Source organism: Pieris brassicae, chromosome 5 (assembly GCF_905147105.1).
Source record: "Pieris brassicae chromosome 5, ilPieBrab1.1, whole genome shotgun sequence".
NCBI lineage: Eukaryota > Metazoa > Arthropoda > Insecta > Lepidoptera > Pieridae > Pieris > Pieris brassicae.
The window spans coordinates 2865756-2889476 of NC_059669.1; the positions used below are offsets into that span (position 1 = coordinate 2865756).

The 23721-nt window shown below is 33.4% G+C and overlaps 1 protein-coding gene across 3 annotated transcripts in view; it reads right to left on the reverse strand.

Moving 5' to 3' along the window:
• The window catches only part of LOC123710146 (tyrosine-protein kinase Src64B), a 68568-nt gene that overhangs the window by 42450 nt on the left and 2397 nt on the right, over window positions 1-23721 (reverse strand). For 2 of the 3 annotated variants that reach the window (XM_045661876.1, XM_045661874.1), the window contains exon 1: window positions 7700-7959. The exons of the other annotated variant lie outside the window; for it this stretch is intronic. The gene's annotated coding sequence lies outside the window, so the exon portion shown is untranslated. Of the gene's footprint in view, window positions 1-7699; window positions 7960-23721 lie in introns of those variants that run through there. 3 annotated transcript variants of the gene reach the window in all.

Here is a 23721-nt window from a genome sequence, read left to right on the forward strand (position 1 = left end):
ATTCACGCGTGCTATTGTTTATTTTGGCATTGCGTCAATCACAATTGTATGGCTGTGTTTATAATAACCTTAATAAAAGATTGTTATTGCTGCAATTGTTTCGGTTCGCTTTTAATTAGTTCAACTAATTACGTTAGTGAGTTACGCACTGAAAATATTTATAACATTTGTGTTGTATTTATCGATTTCGATTTGTATGGACTTTAATGATAATACTGAAAGTCGTAATTTTATTTATTCTGATTGCTTGGATTCATTCAAACTTAAATTCATATAACAAAACCATCTTACTAACAAGCTATCACTTGGAGGCAACCCATGTTGAGATAGGATTTACAGTAGCATAGTAGGAGATAAACAAAAAAGCTAAATGTACGTTTTTACACTTGTTTGGACTTAGTGTAGGGTGGACTCAATTCCCGCACTTAGACGTGTAGTTGGTCCGTTGTGCGTATTTGTTTGGACTTAATTTTCTAAATGTGGAAAAACAGAAACGCGTCGCCTGCTAAGAGGCGAATCGTCAGAACTTTGGTATTTTGTAGAGGCGAGTCCAGGTCAATTCGTGGAACGGAACAAGATCGGGGCATTCGATATGTGGTTTTGGAGCGTTGCGAATACCATGGACTACAAGAAGAACAAATAAGTCCATTCTCAATTAACTAAAAAACACCACAAGACTGTCGACTATCATTTACAAAAGGGGGGTTAGCCACTTCGGCCATATTGCCAGGAGAGAACCAAACAGTATCGACAAGCAGGTAATGATAGGGAGGAGTGATGGCAGGAGGAGTCGTGGTCGATCGCCTACCCGTTGGTCTGACCAGGTTAACACAATTATGGGCTTCAACACCTATGCTATAATAAGACAAGATAGAGTGGTGTGAAGGCAGCAAGTAGATGTATCACTTAGGGCTTTTTGAGACAAGGCCGATTAATGAAATTTGCAAAGAAGAGAATTTTCTCCCGTAGTAGCTTTTGTAATATTTTCTATATTACAAAATATTATTTTATCAATAAAGCTTATCATAGCAATGGTTATTAAAGGTAAATGACCGTTAATACGTGTATGGTTTAGCACGTAGGCTTCTGTAGCCATAGAAGGTCGATGCTCTACCTCAATATACATGTCACGCAGGGGTTAACATGTTCTGTATTAAAATTATTTATTCGAATACAAAAGCTTACCAAAATTACTAGACTCGTACCTGTAAAAAGAAAATATAATGTAATACAGTTAAATAAATTTAAAAAAAAATTGTAAAAATACACAAAAGTTACCCAATAACGTTTGCATTAACTTTTTAGAAATGGTGTGATAAACAAAATATATTAGAAAAAAATCTTCGATTTGTTAAACATAAATGGTTTGACCATTGCAGAAACTATCTTAAATCATATATAACTGGGTAATTATCTCTTAGACCAGTGCTGGCCTAGTGGCTTCAGCGTGCGACTCTCATCCCTGAGGTCGTAGGTTCGATCCCCGGCTGTACCGATAGATTTTTTTCTATGTGTGCATTTAAAATAATAATAATATAATTAGCTCGAACGGTGAAGGAAAACATCGAGAGGAAACCGGCTTGCCTTAGACCCAAAAAGTCGACGGTGTGTGTCAGGCACAGAAGGCTGATCTAGGTGATCAGTGCCTATTCAATTCACAAACGAGCATGAAACAGATACAGAAATCTGAGGCCCAGACCCAAAAGGTTGTAGCGCCATTGATTTATTTTATATATCTCATATAAATAATTTACTTACAAAACTGCTTTAAAATTATAGATACAGATTACGGCTTAACTCGATATTGTGTAAGAGATATCAAACCTTACTTTTAACAGTGTCAAAGCTAAGGTCACTGCACTGTTCAGCCTCTACCAACTTTATGGTATTTTATCAAGGTCCCGTTGAAACTACATCAGTTTTATTGCGCACGTTTCCGTTGAAAAGATCTTTCGACAGCGGTACTTGTAATTTTACAATTGATTACACACCAAAATGTAACAAAAACAAATGCAGATCAAATTGCATACCTCCGGGATTTTTCAGTAATTCCTACCGATAGGGTTAGGTATAGTAAGTAGATTTTAACGTACAGGAGTCATAGTTGTCGATACGGCTCGTTTCTGTATATTACCCAAAGATTGCTAAGCGCATATTGCTCACATTATTTCAGTGAAGTTTTATCCTTGCTTCGCTTAGCGTATAAAAAGATACTAGTTTAGCAGTGGTAGGGTTTTTTTTAATAATAGGTTATTGTTGGTTTAATGTTTAATTTTAGTATTCTTAATTTATCTATACGTGTATTTGATTGACTTGTGTTCTGTTTCGTATATTTTGTTGATCAATGTCATCTGTTTTGGCTTTGTATATTGTCTATGGATATGTGTATCTGTAAGATTAAAAAAAAAGATACAGGAAAGTACATATACACTTGTTGTCTGATTTGCAAGCTCTTATTTTTTATAGAAACTAAAAATAATATACACTTAATTATCTGCTGTTCAGTCCAGTATAATACATCTGTATTTAAAATACGTTAACATTAATAATTAAATATTTACTAAGTTGTAAATATTTTCCTTTGAATGATTATTTTGGGAACCCTTGTAGCTATACATAGAACATAATTAGAAGACACCATATGTGTATCTCTATGATGGAGAATCTAAAGTATCTAATTTGAACAAATTGAACATCAATACTGTAGAAGGCTGTACACTCATTGTTATTTGAGAGGCAGCCGGCATTATATGACTTTCGTTGGAAAGAACGAATGACGCATAATAATTTTGTTAGTAACATTGCATTTACATTTTAATGATTATAATTTAATACTTGTACCTTGACTGTTCAATCGCTTCAAAAATTGTCTATTGGAAAATGTTACATAAATAGATAAGGTTATGCAAAAGACAAAAAGGCTAGAAGAATGTTAGTTAAAATTTACAAATATATGCCTTTAAATCATACAAAATATCAGTGTATGATTTAGCAACAGCACTGTCTCTTTTGATAACAACATAAGACAATAGTATATAAAACAATGTAATAACACTGATGAAGTTCTTAGGAATGAAAGTTAGTTAGCAAGCAGCTTGTAACAATCACAATTTATCTTAAAATAAACGATTAATTCATTTTAATCGCAATTTATTTTATTTATTTATTGTATAAATGTTCTTAATATAAAGAAAGTTGATGTGGTGGAAACACAAAACTGTACACAGTTTTTCTCTCCACCAGGACGTCGAACATATTTAAACCATTAAGATAATTATATAAATGCTATGCAAAACATTTTCTATGTGCGCATTTGACATAGACATTTACTTGCTCGGACGGTGAAAGAAAACATCGTGAAGAAATAGAAAATACAGATGATCACGAAACAGATACAGGAATCTGAGGTTACACCTTCAATTATATTTTTTTTAGATATGCTAAAATAAGTATATTATTATGATTGTAGAGATTAATTGAATGAAACAAATCTTAATACTACAAAGGTTTTGTTAATTGCATTACCAGTACGTTCCGTAAATAGAAATTTTATAGCCAATACCCGTTTTGGATATATTACGATCATCTATGAATGCCACATAAACTACGATTTTATTACGAGATGATGGACTGGATTAACTAATTGTAGTCTGGAACGTTAATTGAGCTCACCCTGCCCTTTGAGTGTTCAATCACTTTACGTTGAACATTTAATCAGCCATGATTACTGCTTTTGAGTGTTAAAGAACTGCTAAGTACTAAGCTTTTCTGGCTTGATTATGTACGAATGTCTAAAATCCGATATTCGATAATTTCATTTGAACGTAGCAACGTTTCATTTAGAATGACACTATACTCTTGTATATGTAAACGTATCAGTTCGTCCACGATTTTGAATTGTTTACTTAAGCAACATTAACAAGGCTGTAGGAAATTACAAGGATAGTGTTAACAAATCAAAGTTAGTAAATTTTTAAAACATAGTAAAAAATTGAATTAACACTAAAATTATAAATTAATTTAGTAAATTTCCGAATTGGAATTAACCTTAACAAACATCAAATTGACCCCCTGTGGGACCTGGGCTTCACGTCCCACTAACACTGGTCTAAAGTGTAAAAAATATACACTACATTTTAAGAATCTACCTAGAGCACCAAAGTACATAAATCTTGAATGTATTAAAAAAGATATACGCCGATGACATATTATAAAATCGCTTAAGTATAAACGAGCGTAAATCAAATGACAAGTAAGACATACAGGTCAAACAGATCCCGCCAAGAGTCACCAAAGTCGACTGAAGCAAGTTATAGCGAATAGAACATACACAACAAAACCCAGATATAACAAAGGTAATTGTCTCAGCCCCATGAGAGTTTCAAGACTAATAAAAGTACTTGAATGTTCGTAACATTAATTTACCTTCAATGTTTGACACACATCGATTCCCAAAAGATCACGATGCGTGACGCACAAGCCATTGGCCTCCCGATAATACACCACTCGGCGAAGCTTTAAGCTATTTTCGTTGTGTTAACATTACGTTAATTACAGTGATAAAGCATATCCGAAGCTCAGTTTATAACCAATAAGGAGTTACCATAGATTGACAACTGACCAAGGGTTATAAAAAGTAATAATAACGATACTAATCAACATTCCATAATATAGAAAAGAGTCATAAATCAACCACAAATTATCACAGATGTCACTGAAACATTTGAGCGTATTTGCGTAGCTGCGTGCGGACAAATAGCAATTAGATAGTATAATAGGAATATACGAGATTGGAGCTCACATTTTGTTTACGGTTTACGTAAACGATTTTAGATACGCCTTCACTACCATTTTCATGACATAAAATACACTTTAGCTTTACGGTGGCTCATAAAGATTGTCTTGATAATAGTAATCAATTCGGTGATGTAAACACGCTATGGGTCAAGAGCTCGTGGATTATTTCATGTTTTTTTTTCCACTAACGTAACGAAATTGCTTTATTCACTGCTGGAATTAAAACTAAAAAATACTAAGTTATAATGTTATATGATTTAGCAAAATTCGCTATTGATAACATATAATCAGAAACGTTGCGGATTCAATGCGAGTCATCGTAATAAGTGGCAGTTTATTGAATTCTGCTTAAATTTCCATTAAATGTCAGTATAAGCGTTTGAAAACTAGTACCCACCCAGAACAGAATTTTGCAATCACCCGAGGTAATTATTAACACATTCAACATTACTTTGAGATTATGCCATATTCAATGAGGCATACAGAATCAACCGACGGCTTATCAACCTTGACTGTTCTGTAGCATTGGCCTGCCTTATACAAATTTGATCAAGCCTAGATACAGGATAGCTTATCTATTATGTTTGTGTCGCAACTGGTAGTACAGAGAAATCTCTGATCTCTTTGCCGTGACATCGTTTGCGATTCCATAATGGATTTTGAAATCCTTTTATACAAATTATTTTGAACCTACTATGCATAGAACTAAAGCGCCCTCTAAAAGTATATTTTAGATTATCCGTTATCATGTGTTCTACACAATACATATCGCGCAGTTGAATAAACAAGAAATACCTTAAAGCATTTTATAACATATAATACACTTGGGTCGTACAGCGTTTCCCGTAGAAGGCCATAATTTAAGCTTTTCTTTACATGGCAATACGACTTATTGATGACAGATGAATGGTAATAGCTTAAGGTCACTGAACTTTGATCCGATTGTTAAATGCACATATCTAAGACGTAATTACAAATGCGTACAATGCACGAGAGAAAGAATGTCGATGAATAAAACATGACGGAAATGTCTCTGGAAACAAATGATAGCCATGATTGACAGAAGACAATGCAGGGACCATAAAAGTTACACAACTACAACACAATTACGCAATAAAAACAGCGAAATAATAAAATTTTACTATAAAGTAAAGAATAAGCTGGAAAAGTAACTTCAGAGAACTAACATTGTATTTTTCATGACTAAAGTAACTCGTGAATTACCATTTACTTACTTTATAGTACTTACGACATTTAGCGTTAAGAACTTTATATTACGTTACGTTTATAAGGCTATCGTTACGTATTGACAGAGAAATGAAGTCATTTGAAACCTGAATGTCGTTATAATTCAATAGGGAAAAACCATGACAAACTCATTCACGTGAAAAGAAAGATAAAAATAAATAGGGCAAGTGAAACTGTGTCAATTGCTGTGACAAAAAAGGGAAATATTTGTGGAGGTCAATTTATCTGTTTGTTCAAATTGTAACGAGAGGAAAAAATTCTATATTTTAATAACGATTAAAGCTATACTAAACATTAAACGCAATCACGAATTTCACAACCAGCAAAGAACGATTGGAAAGCATAAATAAAATTTATTGCATAGATACTGAATGAAGTCATGAGTGACCATAAATCGATGTTAACAGATACTGGGTCAGTGTCCTGGTAATACGCGAACAATCTCACAACAATAAAGCAAATTAATGTCATTGCTTCCTTTAAAATACAATTGTATCAAATATGGAAGAGAAAAGAGTAACATCACATTTATAAAACAAAGAAAATATGAACTGCTAGTCGTGCTGAAGACATGTAATTACAATATTTAATTATGTTACGTTGGACACATGAGCTTTGCTCCGTTGAACTTTATAACTGGTTTAACAGCAGATTTTTTTCAATTATTTTATTACCTATGAAATCTTTATAGGCAGAAAACGATTAACGATTAAAAACATTTACTCTAACATAAGATTAAAAATCACACTTGGAGTTTATTTTTATTGATGGTACCGGTTATAATACATCTCTTAAAATATCTAAAGCACGTATAAGAGTTTCAGTGTTTACGATATCACAGAAAGAAGATACAATTGCAGAAGTTAATTGAATAGAGGTAATTTTAAACCTTGCTTTGCGTCCGCTTTGAAAGTGATACAATAATTCTTGTTATAATTATTATGACGTTAAATGAAAGTTTGATATAACCAGCTCACGCTCTCTGATCTGATGAATGTCTGTGCGAAACGGAAGCATTGTTAGTTGAGAAAGTAATACTTATTGTAGATATTAAATATCAGACAAAAATGCATGCCATTATTTTTATAATTGTCTTAATTACAAAACGACGACAGGAAAGCTCTAATAATGAGCTCTTTATTTAGCTTTGTAAGTTTCCAGGAATCAACTATAGAGACCAAACAACCTGACGAATTTATAGAATTTTAAAAACATGTTCGGACTTGTCAACTGTTATCGCCATACAGGATATAATTTTGTTATTAAACAACTGAATAGGGTTCTTGATTTCGCCAAATTCAAAATACTCTCAATAAATATGCGTCTCTAAAACATAACCTCTCCCCTAAATCCGTCCATTGTTGAATTTGTAGATGGAAACGATTCGAAATTGGTAACCCCTCAAATTGCAGGCATTTGCTGTCCCGTTTTCTCATAGCGTTCTGCCACCCTTCTTTCACGTCGTGGGATAATTAAATATTTATGTCATCACAGACCGATGCTATAAATATCCTCAATTAATACACGTATAACCTATAATTGCGTTACTTAAGTTACTTTAGTAGATAAAAAACTGAGATAACCCCTAACAATGCACAGTTGTTTTCCTACGTTCATAATTAATTATTATAATATTTATAAAAAATTAACATACCTGTTATTCCGATACTAAGATATATGTAGCATAGCGTCAATCAAAATAAACATATAACCACATATATTATGACTAATTGATACACAACGGAACCGTTAACATTAACTATCTACAGAAAAACGTCACCAATTTACTGCTAAACACAAACACTTATTCAAAAGATACGGTATGAGAGGCAGACATATTATAGACACTTCATAGGAAGACAAAGCTCGAGAGCGGAAAAGCTTTTGTTTAGAAGCAGCGACGTGCGACACCGGAGACAGTTGAATCGAGACTGCATCAATTGAGGGCTACTTGAGGCGCGGGGGGAACTCAGTAGGGGGCGCGACAGTTGACTGGCCTGGAGTCGTAGCCAGCTTGTGGCTCTTGATGTGATAACGAATGTACACAAAGCTTACGATATCATAATACATTGACACGTAGCAACTAAGACATTATCTAGTACCTTTTCCGAAAAAGATGTTAAAACTTATAGGACAGAATATAATAATAAAAGCGACAGGGATGTTAAATATAACCATTAATAAAAAGGCCATAAAATATTTTTTCAGGATTAAATACCAGTTCCTTAAAAGCATTGACTCGTGCCAACGTAAACAAAACATGTTTTTGTTACGTATTATAACAATTGAGCGTATGTTTTCCGTTAGCAAGCCAAGATTACTGGTAATGAATTCTTAATACTTTCTAATAATAATAGTACCAATACATAAAAACACTTCCATATAACTCGTGTATCCACAAGTGTCTTCAAAAGTCCAATAAACAGTAGTGGGCCTTTTAAGAGAAACTAAGAATACATTCAGCTTAAATTAACAAGTGTATTGTAACCAATAGAGCAGCTCTAAGTTAGTACAATTCTTTTTTTTAAAGATTCAAGTAATTTGTGCAATTGGAACCACAAACAAGTTACTGCTTACACAAAAGAAAGCCAAGGTCTCACTCGCTGTCCTGTTTCGAATTCACTACTGCTGACTCATATCTGCAGATAATTTAATCAAAAATTTAAACTATACATGACAAATTAAAATTGTGAGCCATGTAAATTTTGTGGAATTCTAAGCGATTGATTTATCTTAATATGAAGTGGGTCATTCTGAACGCAACATACATGCGTGACCAAAGGATCTTATCAAATATTTAAATATTGCTATAGTCTCAAAAAAAGATAACCCAACTATCACAGCCGTATTTTCGTATAAACGTACTATGTTTCAAGTGCTTACTGATTTCAAGAATTAATCAATGCAACATTTGATATTTAAAAGTGATACTTAATTAGATAAACGAATTTAAGTAGGATAAATCACTCAACAGTATTTAGAGCCATTAAGGATTATCTGTTTGTAAAAACATCTGACGCAGATGGAGTGAACAGCAATAAATTTAACGAGTCACATTTGAAAATAGAGAAATAAGAGCATTTGTTTTTACAATTTCGTATCCGAAATACTTGTTAAGAAATTGACAATAAGAATAGCCTGCTGTGACTTAGGCAACCCCGACAAAGTGAAGTAATAAAAATATGCGAGGACCACGCCCGGGTGCCACAAACGTGCCGATCTTTTCGCCCGAATTCATTTTCTGGTGACACTTGGTAAGCAAACATAAACTGAATTTACTATCAATCGGCGTGTGGGGTATTGTTTTTTAGACGGGTCGAAATTGCACTATGCCAACAAATATTTTATCAAAATGTATGAAATGTAAAGAGCGCTCCAATATTTATGAACATTCTGGTTTTTTGGAATCAGTTAAAAGTATATATTGCTAAGAATCACAACAAATCAAATATTAGATACAATGTTTTAATTTTACAATGAACAGTGTGTGGTCGTAATGAAATCAAGACAAGATGAAGAAGAAGAATATGCCGAAACAGTTATTTTGTTCAATTAATTCAACTTAATTGAACGTTTATTTAAAATGCAGTTTACCTTTAATAACACCGTTATAAAGATAGCACGTGTCATCTCCCCCAAGTTATGCAGGCCGAAGCCCTAGTAGCAGATGTTAAGACATTTAAGCAGTGCGCAACTGGCAAAGAATTACTTTTCGTATACGCCATATGGTATAATTTCTTTTAACTGAAACTTGAGGCTTTTAATTAAAATAACTTTTGTGCCAAAGTATTTGTCTAGAAAGTTAGAAAAAACAACTCGCTACTTACTAAATCATTAAAGCTTTTCCTATTATAAGCTTTGGGAACTCTTTGTTACCAAGCCTTATAATAAGAAATGATATCCTTCAAGTACCTTGCCAGTTATGTTTCCCTATCAAGAATTACTAACATTTTATAACACATATAGCATACTTTTTTAAATGTGGTATGTAATAACATTTATTTGTGTTACACATGATTCCTGCCGTGAAGAAACAATTATTATCATATTTATTTTTTTAGTTTCTCTTACTAGCGTTATCTGGAAAAGATAATTTATTAGCGATAAGGCCGCCCGTTGCATGCCTTGTAATTTTTATGTATTGTGTTATTTGTGTATTTTATTGCAACGAAGTATTAAATTAAATTAAATAAATATTATCTTGGTTAGATTTACAGCTCCTGTAAATCTAATCTCCATATATTTTACAAAAGATATTACATACAAATTTTGAGACGTAATTTCGCTTCTTTTTTGTATTTTAATAGCTTTACCGTACCTTTAAGAGCACATTCAAGTTATTTAGAAGGAAGAAATTTTACTGAACTGAAAGACTACCCTCGTCTTCAGAATAGTTTTGGCTGAATGCGAAGAGCATTTTCAAAGCGTAACTTTAAAATTATTTGCTAAAATCTTGGATTGAAATGTCTAGATATGAAACTAAGGATTACACCGTACAAAATATTATGAATGAAAAATTGAGCTACGCTTTCACGTTAGCCCCGACCTAATTTGGGTATAAGTAGGTATATTTGGGTATATATAACTACCTATAGCAGTATTGGCCTAATGGCTTAAGCATACGACTGTTAAGCCTGAGGTCGTAGGTTCTCATCACGGCTGTGCACAAATGGATTTTACTTTATATATACGCAATTAACCTTGCCACCACCACTATATAATCTATAAAATGACTTGAAGTGACTTCCAAAGAGTTGCAAATCGCTGGAAGCCTTCTGGTCCACATAGAAGACATAGGCCTTCAAGTCAAGGAAGCTACGTACATACCTATTAGAAATAAATACAGATTGTCTAGGCCAAGACGATATAGAGTTATAGTGTGGCCCGGAACCGTAGGTTGTGAGCTCTCTATGTCGGATATAAGCCCGGATCCCTTGGGTGGAATTGCTGGCGAACTTCCAGGGCCCGTCTTAGAGGCGTGTGAAGGGCTGAGATGTTTTTATTTGGTGGGGTCTCGCTATCCCCCTGAATACCAGAGGCATTTGAGTGACTGGGCCCCACAGTCTCTGCGTCAAGCTTGACATCCATGGCGTGGGCCTGCGTAAGCGCATTATCACGTCAGCGTGTAGCGTTAATGGATTTTTATCATATCACTCAATCGTAAAGTATATATAAAAGACCTTGTTATAAACCTTCTTAGTTAAAATACTATTTATTTATGTCAGTTTAGACTACGCGATTTGTACAGATTATATACCCGTATTTTTTAACTACCTAGTTCAATTAATGGTTTTTTGTAAACATAAAGAACGAAAAAGCTATTCTTAGTCAAGCTATTAACGAATTTAAATAAGTGTTATTACCGATTCCACGCCATTTAAACTTTAAACTGTGAACATAAAGCCCATTATATACACACTTTTACCGTTTCAAATAAATTAGGGTATCTATATTTACGCTATAATCACGTACATATTAAAAATAGTGAAGTATTGAACTATTGTTAGTGTTTTTTCTACAAACGTAGAATAAAGCGAACTTTAAGAAATTTAAAAGATTTTTTAACTTGTTACACCAAAGAAGTGTAATTTCCAACGCGTCTTAGAAAATTTCTAACATTTGCAGTGTTTTATTCTCTTATAAGAAAAAATATTAAATTAATATGAAAACATGTGTATGTATACACGCGTTAGAAGTTATACTTCTTTGGCGTAACAAGATAAAAATCTTTTGCCTTATAAAAAGTTAGTTAGATTTATTATAACGTATTATCTAGTTATAGAAAGTTTATATCACAAAAAATATTACTATATAATTAAAGAGATTGACATTTTTTATTTTAAAATTTTGACTATGCTAACTTCAGGGTGTCGGTTTTTATGTGACGGTGTGCGCGCGCATCGTAAAAATTTACTCTTGCGCCAAAAGAAGTATAACTTCAAAAAACAAATTACAAATCTGATTTTTATGATTGATTTGATTGATTACTGCCACTGAAATATAGTCTATGTTTGGCTATGGTTTATTATTTTCCTTGGGATTATCTAAGAACAACGTTATAATAATTTAAAAGTAATAAATATTCAATAATTTGAAACGATGGACAACACTCTGTTGAGAGACATTAACACCATTGTACTTACAGAAAACTACAATAGTAACGTAAGCTGTGTTTTATTAAAAATTAGGGTACCTATAAAAATACAAAAGTATTAAAAATTACATACAAATACATATGGTGCACAAAAATGTCATTGTCCAACTACCAGCCCAGTTTTTTGCTCTATTACTTGAATTGGGTGTAATAAAAAAAAGTAATATCAAGGAGGATTATTCTCTATTTATCATAAAACTAATTTAATGTGGATAGCTAGTAACAATAAATTGAATTGCAATCTCATACAGGGTCAAAATATTATTTAGCTGTCTAGACGATTTATAGCGGACCAACAAGGTACATATTAAACCCTACAGCTATCAGATACCAAATAAGCAAAACTTCGCTGGTGACGGGAAACACAGAAAATTAAAATTTCGTTTAGAGCACATTGTGTTATTCGAAGTTTGAAAATCTAAATTGTTCTTTTTGAAGTGAAACTTTTTTATCGGCGTTGTAATTTTTACCGTCACATTTTTCGGTTACGCGTCACATTATTCCGTTAAGTGCCATCTTTTTCTTGTCCTTACTACGGTTGATTCTAAGAGATTAATAACAAAAGTATATTATAACGATTACATTTATAGAAATAATTCTATTATAATTAATTAAGTTATTTTAGTAGTAATAAGGTAAAATGAAATAATCGTATTATTTGTATTCATGTATATGATAATAAAAGCCTTTTGTTAAACTTTATTTAACCAATTTCTGTAAAGTTACATATAGTAGATCATTGTTCGAAAAATAAGGTCATTAAGAAGTTTCACTTCTTACGTGTGTACACGCACACATTTTTTAATAGAACAGGAGGCGGCCAGGCCAGAGGTTTATATAATTTATTTATTTTATGTATTAACACTTCTTTACACTACAGAAAATAAAAAATGAACATAATTAAGTCAAAAGGAGGGCAACTGGCGGCCTTATCGCTTGCGAGCGATCTCTTCCAGGCATCCACTGTGAGTAAAGGAAAAAAAAGTATAAAATTACATTAGATAGGCAAGAAGTGAAAAATAATTTATTAAGACAAAAAACTAAACAGGAACAAAAAAATACAAACTAAACTAAAAAGATGATACATTAAATATACAAAGTAAAAAATGTTAAGTGATACTGCCGTTTACATGTTAATTTTTTCATTTAATTTATTATATAGGTAACACCCTAGGAAACAAAAGAATCTTTGCGAGAAAGAAATCAAAAGAGTTGCCCACTGGTCATACCCGGAGTGGACGAACCTGACGTTGTCCTAGACACACAAAGATATACAAAAAACCATGTGGTTTAGATGGTTTTTTGTTCATGTCAACATACACACAAATTTCACCAAAATCAGTCCATTCGTTCAGCAAGAGCTTAACTACAAGCACACGCATAGAAGATTTATATACATAAAGATTTTGAATAATCTCATTGGTTGCGAGTACTCGTATGACCTATAATATCGCGAGAAATGAAGATTCCCACTAGAACTGTCGCGTATTATAGAGCATCAAGACCTGAAGCTCGGCGCTTATCGTCGATGTACAGGATATGCCCTAAATCAATATTTACAATTAAAGAGAGTGCATCAATCAAAATGGCTGCTGTCGCGATAAGCAGATTAAAAGAAGTAATATCCTCTTTATCAATAAAAAAAAATTCTTGATTGAAGAACACACATCATAAAGTGTACGCTCACAGTCCTAAAGAAGCTGCTCAAGTGGTCGGAAAGGTACAACGTGGACTTCATCCTACGTGATACTTTGGTGGGGCGTGTCTTATCAAAGAGTCAAAAAAACTAAAGCTTTGTGAAAAAGGAACGACAACTTCATCCAAAGCGTAGCATACAGCCTTGGATCATGTTATGAAACCTCTCAGCAAGTTTTTAAAAATATATTGTGGACATACCAGTACAAGGCAGGACTACCCACGCCTGATCTGAGATCAACGCTCCGGACTTTATAAGAGCTGAAGACTGGTCCTCATCTAGCCTAGACCTCAACCTTCGACTTCGAATAATCGTCAGTTTCATCACCCACAATAAACAACACGGCAACATTGAGTCTCCTAAAAAGAGTTTGAAAGAAGAGGTGGCCAAGTTTCCCTTGGAAACAGTGCGTAAATCCACAGATTCGTGGCCAAACAGATTAAAGGCCTGTATGAAAGCCAAAGGTGGCTATTTCGAATCGAATATTTTTTCTATTTTTTGCTGAGACTTTAATAAAAGGTATCAATTTTAATAATACTACATTGCACTACTAGCTGGACTGGGTAGAAGGAGTAGGTAGTAGATACCTTATGAAAGGCATTATTTGAAGTATAGTAGTTTGTTATTTAACCAAATTATTTTATCTATCTTTATCAAAATCAGAAATCTTCGATGAATAGCATAGTTTTATCAAAAATTCAAGTCATAGGTTCATCTTAACTTGAATAGTCAAGAAAAAACCCAATTTTCCTGACCTACTGAGGTACTTCGTTAATTTTTAATAAATAGCTATTATATATACAGCTTTCACGGCTTGTATTTGAACCAATAACTTTGGTTGAGTAATGAAAAGTTATAGTTGTTCATCATCCTGACCTAAAAATAATGTTTGGTCTACTTCGCAAAGTCATAACATTATGATATTAACTTCTTGTAAGATTTTTTTTACGGAATGTATCAGTTCTGTACTAATAGAGCGTGGCATACACATTTCTACCGGATGTTGATATTATTATGGCAAGCCTTTCGTGGTTTTATAAATAATGATATATTTTTTTAAGTTCCAATTTAATCGTTTTGTCAGATATTCGCAAGTTACTATAATAAAGGCGAAAAATTTGAGTTATACCTGTAAACCGCTATTAGATTAATTAACTTTGGTGTTCATTATTCGTTATTCCGTACCTTGGAAATATAAAGCTTTTCATAATTCTATAGGGGACTTCGAAATGGACCAAAGGAACCAGAACCGATTCTTATTTATTTGTTTATTTTATTTATTTACACTTCGTTACACTAAAATAAAAAAAATAACATAATTAAATGAAAAGGAGGGCAACTGGCGGCCTTATCGCTTACGAGCGATCTATTCCAGGCAACCATTGTGAGTAAAGAAAAAAATAAAAATGTATTAAATGACATAACATAAGCAAGTAGTGCAAAAATACATGTTATGCACAGTTATTAAAACAAAAACTTAACAGGAATAACAAAAAAAAAAAACTAAACTATAAAGATGTTACATTAAAAATAGAAAGTAAAAAGACAAATAAATCACGATAATTTAAGATAAGTCACGTCAGTTAGTAGTTAGTAAGAAAGTTCGGGATACGATGTGGACAGGTAATGTTTGTACAGAAGAAATTCAAAGGAAGATAGCGAAGGAGCTAAGCGAATATGGACGGGAAGTGAATTACATGGCCTAACTGCAGAGACCTTAAAGGAATCGCCAAGAAAGGAGGAGTATGGGAGGATGGGATTTTAAGGGTATAGTTTTCGTTAGCGTAAGCTATAGTTATGGGCTCCCAAAAATTTAAGTTTAATTAATGTATAAAGTATAAACCCCATATACAGTTCTGTTTACAGCGACATCTATAACATTTATGTAAATTCAGCTCGCCTTTAAAGAAATCCGTACTAAATTATTCGAATTATTTAAATAAAATTTCGCAACTTTGATTTCATGATTAAAAATATCAAAAGTTTTAGGAAACAAAATAATAAAGTATTTTTTAAAATGGAATCGTACATCTCACATCGATTTTCGGATGAGTATAAATGAAGCTGATCTGTGAAGAGATTTATTAATGAAGATAAGATAATTTCCTTTGGAGACTGATAGCGAACAAACCATCTCCTATAAATTTCCGCCTAATCTCAGGCGATAATTACTCGATTTGTTGACTGGTGGAAAGTTCGTATAAAGTTAATTTGTATTTGGTTTCTTTGATAATATATTCAAGTAGGTGATGTTTATTGTATTTACAAAATCCTATCAACGCTCGGTACACTGATAAATTGGTGAAAAGGAAAATACAAGCACTTATGGGCAGACATAATAAACACGAAGAGAAAAAAAACATCGATTCATAAATTATACAAAATTTATTTAAAAGTGTGAGTGGCAACTGTGGTTGTCCAGACCTAGCTCGTATATGAGAATGCTCAATCTGGATATCGGTGAGGTTTGGCCAAAACGCGTTCTTCTAAAAGGAGGGACAATGAGGGGGGGGGGGAGTTGATGATGTAGTACCTACCTAGAGGGTACACGATATTTAAATTTAGCTTACTTGATCTGTCTAATGGTCGATATCGAATACGCCAATTTATTTACAACCAAATCCTTCACCGTACTAGTATTGGACACACTAATAATTAAGCTTAAACTACGTAGCAAACTTATTTATAAACATACAGAAACTTCGTAACCCTAATCAAGTTTTATTAATTTCAAACGTAATACTGGAAAAGGACATCAAACACAAGAAATGTTTGTATTAATATGTTAAAAGTCTCCACACGCCAGTGGACACACCCATAAATAACTTTATTGGTAATAAAAGCTCGCTAAGATAATTATAAATGGAACGAACGCGACCTAAATATTGCCACACGTGAACGCCTATTTTCAGAAAACGGCTAGCTATGTCAGGTAGCTTTCAAAATAACACCTCTGCAACAGCCGTACATTATCTTGGATTCACATTCTCGCGTGCATTAACGTTTTGGGTAAGAGCATGCGTCTATTTACAGTGTACGCAAGTAGCTTGTACATATGCATATGCACGTGTATGGAAATGAGAATACCGCAAATAAACGATACAGGCGTTATTATATGTAAACTGGGTGTAAAGTATTAGGACAAGCGACCTTTTATTAGTAAAAAATCGATTGCAACACCGGCGAAAAAGGATACCATAATTGGACATTCGCTCAACAATGGCTGCAGATACAGAGGATTGCAGACGCGATGCAAATAACAAAAATCAATACGCGAGCGAACGCGTTGGCGAAACTCGAACAAAATTAACCGTTTGGCGAAGTGATGAAAATGTTTGTATACACCAAAACAATAGACGGAAAACCGCAAGACGTGAAACAATATGATTTACAAACACGAGCGATGCGGCCGGAATTCTCAAACGATCTCTCAGACCTATCCGTAATAGACAATAGATCATCGAGCATCCGTTTAGGGGCGCTGACAGTTTAATAACTAGCCTAGACAGGCCTAGACACCGACGAACTTTACATCATTTGATATGGCATTGTCATATGGCTGTATGAAGCCTTAAGTGAGTGGTTGAGGGTCCACGTCTCCAAGCTGCCACTCGAACGAACCTGTTGACCCAGTGGATAGCGAGGGCAAAAACTTCAACAGCACCTGTTCTATACGTATACGGATTTTTTATTGCTTACAAAATTATAATCTTGGTTAGAACGACACTCAGAAATTTGTTTGTTATGTACGCTTTTGATATGTTTATTTTGAATGCAACATGATCATACAACTGTTTTACATATTTATGTAAAGATACACATATCTTTATCTTTATGTAAAAAACTAAATGAAGTCAAAATCTGCTTTAACGACATCGATAGGACTAATCATATTTGATCGTAACAACGTCATCGGTTGTTAAGACTACCTTATACAACAGAATTTCGCCAGGACCTTTGGAGATTTTGGTCAATATAACCGGTCCGACGGACGACATCGTTTAGAACTGTTGTGCTCGTAAACGATGTTGACTATATACAGGGCGTCCCAAAGTTATGGGACATGAAGGGAAAGTACCTTTAATATCGCAAATAGGATATTTTACTGAAATAAGACTTTATGTTACTTTTAAAAGTTAGTAATACTGCATTCAGATACTTTCTAGAAATGACATGTGTCGTCTGCGAATTAAACCTAGTTAAATGTAAAAAAACAACACCACCTATTTTTATGACGCAAATCGAAAAAATGACCAAAAACTAATAACTAAACTAACTAACTAGGTAGTTTTAAACGAAATTAAAATAAACCAATAAACAATATTTATCCTTCCAAATCTCTAAGCGATCTCTAAGTCAACAACTTATTTGAACCAGAAACATCGGTAATTTTATTCTTGATTATAAAAAAAATATCCCACGTAAAGGAACGTATTAATTAATTTAAAAACTGATTTTATACATATAGTACAAATAAATACAATTATACAAAATTGCAATGCAATCATAATAACGTACAAAACAAATACACATCGGTCTTAAAGTCAAATAAAATATACACTGCCCTTCACAACTTTCAATCAAGAGTATCATAATCAACTGTATATCGTGACGTAAACGCGTAACAGGTTTAAAAGTACCATTGCATCAGTCAGAACACACAAACAACCCCGTCTAGACTACGCACTAGAAATTTATGCAGAAACTTTATCAGAGACAAAGAGTAAGGGACAACGTTGCTCATTAACGTTACAAACCCTCAAGTATTAGAATGGCACTTTATAACAAAAAGTATTTATTCATGTGTTTTAGTCAAATTGTATCGAAAATCAGATATAATTAGTGCTATAAGCCATAAGGTACGTTAATAACGAATATATTAACGTCAACTTTCATCAGACGGAATGACAGTAAAGGATTTAATATCGTGTTAATAGATTTACGTGAACCAGTGACAATTATAATATTCAACGTCTTGCTTGAGATAATCAACACTTAAGTTATATTTAAATTAACAATAATCTAATTGACACATAATTAATTTGTGGTTGAATACAATATGCAAATAGGCAAATGCCGCCGTACGTTGGCAAAGATTTTAATGGACTGGAAATCTTCAGGCATTGCTTCAGGTGACTCGGAAACTGGTATTTAGGGCAATGGATGTATGTTCATAGCGGTATAGGAAACGGGATATAAAAGCACTTTTATGGGTACTTTATACAGACGTTAATTAAAAGATCTCTGTAGTGACGTCACAATTATTAGTGCGTTCTACTTTAACCGGTCACAAAGGCGTAGAAAAGAAATTCTCGTTCTGCAAGTTTTAAATATATGGATTTAGCCATTTGCAACAGCCGACATAATACGGCTAACATTTACAATAGTAATAAAACACGCGCTACATATATTATTATCGATTGTGTATTATTTTCCAGACATTTTAATGAATTGTTCAATACCATAGATACGAGTAAAAAAAGTAAAAGTAAAACGCCTGGGGTTATTGCGCAGATAAATATTTAAAAATAGAATTGAACAGTATTCTTAATACATGACTCATGCAATGACTGTCATCGATAAAAATTAAGGTAATATTAACTTTCAGTTTTCACTTGTCCTTATCTTAAGAGTCAACGACACTGCATCTATTGGTCTTTAAATGGAACATTGCGACCTAATATGGTACCTCACGTACATAATCTTTGATCTCATACCCCTTTTTGGTAGCTCGTTAAATTTTGAACGCCATATAATTAGAAATTATGAAATAATATTGAAAGTAACACGCAACAATTGAAGTTAGTATTGGGTATATATTTTGTAATCCCACAGCTAACAAAAATTATATATAACAAAAATCAATATTACAGATGTACCCAAAGATGGAATATATATGTATTTACAAAAGGCTTCAAAAATGTATTAAAAAAAATTCAATTAAAAATATTAAATACATTTAACTTTGTTATACCTAATTCGGCTATGTTGTGTGATAGTGTGAAAGTGAGGGTGTGTATGTGGGGTGCGTTGAATGTGATTAACAAATTATCAAGGTTTAAAGAAAACACTTTTTTACCTATAAATATGTAAAAGTTTTCTTTAAATATGTAAAAGCTATGTTAACAAAAGACAATACTAAACTTTCAAGGTATAGGTTGTGAAGTTTTTGCAGCCCTTTGCCTCTACAATTGTCATGAATCTATTTTTAGAATCCAACCATTTCGTTCCACGAATTGTTTGTAAAATATTTTTTGGTTTTTATTTTTGAGCACAAAGTTATACACAAACCACACAGTTCAAAGCCTCCCACCAATAGGACGACTGACATGTATAGGTTAATAGGGAAGAGAGTGAAATACACTTTCTGTAATTTTTCTCTTTTCACTTATACAAAGTGTGGCTGAGGGCGTACAGGTTGATTACTGGGTTGAGCAAAATTTGTTGCAAACCTCTATTTGAAAAACACCAGAAAACCGTCACGCAGAAATCTGTTTGTCACATTTCTTAGTACAAGACTATTACAGCTTGGATATTGATTCAAGGAATTCTGAACTCGAACTAGTTTCTGCAAATAAGCAGGATCATAACTTATATCTTAGTACCAAATAAACAAAAACAATTTAGAAAGGGGACGAAGATCTCTTGACGCCAACGCAACGCGTGGGCAGACTTACCATACGCCTTATTATAATTTGTAATGACAAGGTACACTTCCTTAGAAGTGAGTCAACATCCTATCGTTATTAAAATAGGTAACAACCTTAGACCACTGTTTTTATACCTAAATGTATTAAAACACTCAAAAAGTGTTACTGCAAAATGCAAAGACTAATGAATATTCATTAATTAACTAAACTGTTGAGTTTTCTAAAGTCAAATTAATGTCGTTTGAAATGTAGACTTTTTTGCCATGTATTTTAATGGAGCTGAAGAGACTGTATATAGATGTTACCGAGTACATTGTTCCAGTTCTGTAACGATTTTCGTTTACGACGTTTGCTTCTGATTGGGCTCGGCTAAATTCATAATAGATGTGGTCTATAATAAAACTGGCCCGTGCAGATATTTTTAGTGAATTTCATTGTTGAACAGGTTATGCTGAATGTGTGCGGCTTTACCCAGATATATAAGTCTATTTTGAAGGATTAACAGAAAACAAAAAAAATACGTTTTGGCCACAGCTTTCTATATTTGTATGTTTGATATAAAGGTGATTAGGCATAGAAGCCTGAATGTTTTCCTTCACGATAAAAAATCCAGTGGCGCTACAACCCTTGGTGTTGATCTCAGATTTTATTATCTGTTTCGTGATAACGTATTTTTCTTAAAAATCAAGTATATAATCAGCGTTCTGTGCCATGACGTCGGTTGGGTTGGGTAGTTGGGTGTCAGGCATGCCGGTTTCCTCACGATGTTTTCCTTCACCGTTCGAGCGAGTGTTATATGCTCAAAACAGAAAAGTCAATTAGTTCACAGCCTGATTTCTCAGGGATGAAAAACGCATGCACTGGTTACGATGGCAACGCTGCACTATTTTTCTTTATACACTATAATATCTATCGATGGGCAAATGGAGTAAACCCACACAATCTCTTTAAGAGTCAAGCTTAGTCTAGTCTAAGCCAACATGACACGACACTCATAAACCATGATATAGAGGTATTAAATCAAAAGTTTTATGTATTGATCAAACATTTTAATCGACTATAGATAAACAGTAAAACAAAAACCCATGCCCTATTGGAAATAGGTCAGCCCGTTACGATGCACAAGTTAAACCGTATGGCAGACATTAAATGAGCAATCAGTGTGTTTACCTAAAAGAAATTCAATAAAAATTAATAATGAAAATTAAAAGACTTATTATAGGATACTAGCTGTGCTCTGCAGTTCTATAGCCTAAAGCTTTTTCTCGGTAAATAGACTCTTAAGTGTAAAAATAATATTTTTTTGGTTATAGTATCGCGGACTTTTTTGTACTTTAAATTGAACTTTTTTGAAAATAAGTTTTTATAGTTTCAAAGTATAAACATAATTTATATGTCATAGGTGTAGATAGAGCTGGTAAACTCCAATCCTTTACCCCATTACAAGAGAATTAATAAGTTTCTCAAAAGTTAATTTGCGTATTAGATTAAGTTTCTCAAAAGTTAATTTGCGTATTAGATTAAGTTTCTCAAAACTTAATTTGCGTATTAGATTAAGTTTCTCAAAATTTCTGAAAAACCCTGACCGCATGAGGTTATACAATAATGATAGGACTTCAGAAACATACCACAAAATTTTCAAAATAATGAGCAAAGCAATTAATCCTCCCAAAATATTAAACGCGGATACAAAATTAACGAACGTATTCGTTGAATCATAGCGCTTTAATTAGAACCGGAATACCTATCGGACACCTCTGTATGTAACCAAACACATCCAGTTCCACGAATGCACCAATACGGATGACTGAATCGTATAGTTTATTTTACAAAACAAAACTGTGACATTCCGGGTAGAAACTACCTTTTTTGTCTATTGGCGTTTTATAATGATCTCACTAATAACGTCTCGTGACTACCGACAATTTTACTTTAGAAACTTCGGACTCGCAAAACGAAAAACTACTAACTGAGTAACTTCCTTATATTATAAGAATTCTGTCGGTACCCAGAACGTTTCCCAGAGCCAAATCTAGTTTCAAGAGACATCACACAATTTGAAATTTCACAGTTCTCAAACTTAGATTGTGACACTCGCCGCAGACTTAGAAACACAAATGTTAGAGGGCTAAAATTGGAAGATACATTTGTACCACGGGCAGGAGATTACGTGTACGACAAAGAGGATATGGTATGCTTGGAGGAACGGACCTATCTAACACCTGGCCGCGCGTCGAAAGCGATAACCATCCGCGATTCTATGCGTGCCTGGACTCTTAGTCAAGATGCCTTAACAGTAGTGTATGTAGAAAGTAGAAAACTAACGGACTGTATAGGTCCCATAGCGGAATTAACGAAACTGACCGACTAATCGAGCACAACCAAACGGCTAAAGATTCCCTACTCGCAAAGATTCCAACCGCTGAAATCGTGATACTTGGCGATTTTAACGCTCACCATACAAGATTGGCTCTGACACCACCGATCAAGAGGGAAGATACTTTCACGACTTTGCTTTAGCATAGTACTTGACGCCAATAGTTCCTACCATTACACGAATACCAGATGTGGATGGCTATAAATCCTCTTTGTGGAACTCTTCGTCCACACCACAATGTGGAACCAGCTGCCCAATGAAGTATTTCCGTACCAATTCAACTTCCGGTCCTTCAGGCTATGTGAGTATCCATGGGCGGCAGCCTCTTCCCCATTCGCCTCCTGTTACATAAAAAAAGACAAGGATACCTACTTGATATGGACTTTAATATCCAATCAATATGTGTTACATAATATTACCGATTACTTTATTAGATTGATAAGGATATAAAAAATATCTAAATATGTACCTATTATAAATAATTTATAACTATTTTGATGAATTTATTTTTAATTATAATATACAGCTTAGATTAAGATTACATTGATTATCTCAAAATATACTCGTATATGTTTCATAAATTTCTTAGAGATATAAATGTTATTTTTATTCTACACGCGTATTAGGTCATAAAAAGATCCTATAAATAATCATCTATCTATAAATTAAACGAAGAGATAACTTAATTATCTACTTATATAATCTTACTAAGAATTGATTAACGTATTAAGGTATTTTTATAACTACCATCTTAATATTGCAGCAGCTGAATGCCAACGATTGGCTGTAGGTGGCTAAC